Below are 4,003 nucleotides of genomic sequence, written 5' to 3'. Positions count from 1 at the left end.
ATATATATATATATATATATATATATATATATATATATATATATATATATATATATAATATATATATATATATATATATATATATAATATATATATATATATATATATATATATATATATATATATATATATATATATATATATATATATATTATATATATATATATATATATATATATATATATATATATATATATATATATATATATATATATATATATATATATATATATATATATATATATATATATATATATATATATAATATATATATATATATATATATATATATATATATATATATATATATATATATATATATATTATATATATATATATATATATATATATATATATATATATATATATATATATATATATATATATATATATATATATATATATATATATATATATATATATATATATATATATGCAACATGTAAACAGCCCCAAAAAATGCTAATAGGTAGTGGCAAGTCACTGTGTTAATAAAATAAGTTATTTCAAATGGAATCATTTAGTTTCATAGAAAGACTTTTGCAGATTTATATTGTAAAAACTATAATTTTTTAAATTATTTTCTTATATTTTGTTTAATGTTCTGTTGTTTTCAGCATGTATAGGGGCTCTTGAGTGGATCTGTAACATCATCCATGTGCAGATGTGTGTATATAGTATATAACAGAACTCTTCCCTTCTGTCTTTTCAATTTCTGTGATCTATATTTTCTTTTTATATTCCACAGTGAATGAATCTACTGAAGCGGACACACTGCTGAAAGAAGTGGATATGGATGAAGAGCATGAGCAGCAGGGGATGAGTTCAGTTTAATAAGACAAGCCAACCGCAATCAACATCAACAGTTCAGCTCAACAACATATTTCTGCTTTTATGAAAAGAAATCAATAAATCCATGTGCTGTTGAGCTGTTAAACTCGCGTTTAGAAAGATTGTTAAGGTCGGCACTGATGGCCTTGTAGGGAAGTGTGCCGACATTTAAAGCTGCTGTGCTTCAGGCGTTCAGACTGCCCATCGGGAGAACTAGGAGAATTGAGACAGAAGGAAAATGAAAATGCAGTTCAGGAGAGAACTTTTAATTGTTTTGCATGTCCCCAACCTAAGGATTGAAACTTTTTTTATGTGATGACCATACAAAAAATAAGGTTGTCCATGTTTCAGAATTGTTTGTGGGTGTATGGAATAGCATGGATGAGTGTGAGATTTCCCGGTCTGAAATTTTGTCCCAGTCTGCCCCTGATCCCGAGTTTGAATCCAGGCTCACGGACCTTTCCTGATCCCGTCCGCCCTACCACTATCCCACTTCGCTTCTTGTCGATCTATACTGTCCTAAGTAAAGACATAAAATGAAAAAAATAAAAAATCAAGAATTTTCACTGGAAACATGCACAATCTTTTAAACAAGGCTTTAACCCTTAAATTAATGTTTTTCGCCAATCACTGTTACATATTCGGGTCTTTGGCGACCCTGACCTATGTATCCAGCACGGATGGATCTCTAACTGCTGCAACGGCAAAAAAAAAAACAAAAAAAAACTCTCGTAATATTTTAAGAACAGTTACAGAAGAATAAAATAAAGCATATTGCATTACCTCTTGAAACTTAGGAGGGTTAATTTGAGCAGATGATTTCACAATCGCCATAGGGCGCACTTCAACATCTAGCTCATATTCACCATCTCAACCATAATCTCATAACTATCGTTTTCAATGACTCCAAAGTCAATATTTTGATCGCTGGCAGCTTATTCACCACATCCACCATCAAATGACAGTGAGGTTTATAATTTATTGCGTACAGTAATTGCTCTGCAGTAAAGCCATTCAAACCAGCTACATTTTTGCTGATGATATTCTTTCGTTTTATGCCTGCCATTGTTATGAGTGAAACATAAGGTTATTATGTCTAACAGTGCCCCCTAGAAGAATAAAGGTGTTTATATTTAGTCATCAGAGATTTACACGTTTTTGCGCACAATATGCACTTTGTACAAAAAAAAAATCATCAGAAAACAGATATTGTTTCATGTTTTTTTTTTCTTATGTTTACAATGAATAGATTGAATACTAAGAAAGTTGATGTCAAACTTGAAAAAATGAATGAATGAATGAATGATGGATTTATATAGCGCTTTCATTGTGTATTGCCGTACACCCAAAGCACTTTACAATCATATGGGGGATCTCTCCTCAACCACCACCAGTGTGAAGCATCCACTTGGATGATGCGTCGGCAGCCACAGTACAACTTGTAGTTGTATGCACTATAGTAAATTTCACTTCATTTTCACTTTAATTTTTTTTCTTATTTTTTTTTTAAATTTGTTTTTACTTTCTGTATTTCTGTTGTTGTCAATACCAATGCTTTGTAAATAAATAAATAAATAAAATATTTGATCGATGCAAACAGCAGATGGCACTAATGAACTATTAAAGAGTTTATATTCTAAAAAGAAATTACCGTCGCCATAGACGCTTCACTAAAGTCTTTCAGATTTAGGGGAAAAACGTAAAGCTTCTTCTTATAGATTAAATCATCATATAAATTAATGATTTACCATTGCAAAAAAAAAAAAAAAAAAAAAAAAAAAAAAGCCTTTAGCGAGTTGCTTTTTTATATAAACAAAAGTCATACATATTCATTCATACATGCATATAAACTCCAACAGAACAACCTCGTGGACGTACAGTTGCGCTGGCTCATGCACCTGGTCAGAAAAGAGTTTTTAAAAAGTATACATCAACACAGATTGTGTAATTGTTTAATAATTCATCAGAGGCTTAAGTAGGGGTTCTAATGAGGGACAGACAGGTGAGGAGGATCAACTAATGAGGACAAAATAGGTCACAGAACATATCAGAGAAGAAAACACAATAAAACAGTCCATTAGTCTGATGTTAAGGTAGCGTGCTGGACGAATGAGACGATAGACGAGATACAAATAAACAACAATATTTAATATAAATCTTCAGGATGAACATACATGAACAGGCAGGATGACAGGAACTTCCACACACGTAGCAACATCAAGGACCGACAAAACACTGAACTAAAGACAGACTTATAAAGGGTGTGAACTGATAGACACAGGTGACGGGGATGACGCTAACGAGGGTTAAACCAAAATACACAGATCAACAGGGGGAGACAACGGGAGAAACCAATGACAAAACAGACGTGAATGTAACATTACGCCCCCCTCCGAATAGGCGCGTCCTCGTGCCGTAGAAAAACAAAACAAGAGGGGCGGAGAAACAACAAAACAGAGTCCATGAGGGAGGGGGCTTCGGCGGAGGACGCAACCCCCGGAGGAGGACCAGAACAAAAGTCCAGGTGAAAAGACAGACAGTCCAAGGGGGCAACGACGGTGGGAGGAGCCAGGGAGGAAACAGGAGGGATCCAGGGCAGGAGGAACAGACCCAGACCACAGCCATGATGACGGCCCACGGTGGAGCCGACGGAGGGAGGAGCCATGGTGGAAGAAGGCATGCCGGCTCCATGGAGCCGACCGACGGAGGCGGAGCAGATGGAGAAGGAGCCCGAGGCGAAGACGGAGAGCTGATGATCCGGGGTGACGCCGAGGATCCGGAGGGCCAAGGTGGAACAGGCTCTGGCGCCCGAGGCGGAGTCCCGGAGATCCGCGGCGGAGCCGGAGCGACAGAGGATGGAGGCTGTGCCCGCAGGAAGGAGGAGTCCCAAGGAGCCGGTGGGACGGCGCGACGAGGCACAGCCGGAGGAGCAGAGTCCTGAGGAGCCGATGGGGTGACGACTGACCAGGGCGGAGCCGGAAAGACGATGGAGCCCGGTGGAGCTGGTGGATCGACGGGCGACGGTGTAGAGGAGGGCGTCGAGAGCCGAGGTGGAACCGCGGGGTCGAAGGGCCGAGGCGGAGTCCTGGACTCGGAGACTGGAGGCGGAGCTGAGGGATCCTCCAGCCGAGACGCCGATGGAAGCTGGCAGCCCCGCGGCGAGCCCACTGCA

Source organism: Garra rufa, chromosome 7 (genome assembly GCF_049309525.1).
Source record: "Garra rufa chromosome 7, GarRuf1.0, whole genome shotgun sequence".
Taxonomy (NCBI): domain Eukaryota; kingdom Metazoa; phylum Chordata; class Actinopteri; order Cypriniformes; family Cyprinidae; genus Garra; species Garra rufa.
Note: the sequence above shows the minus strand (reverse complement) of the source record.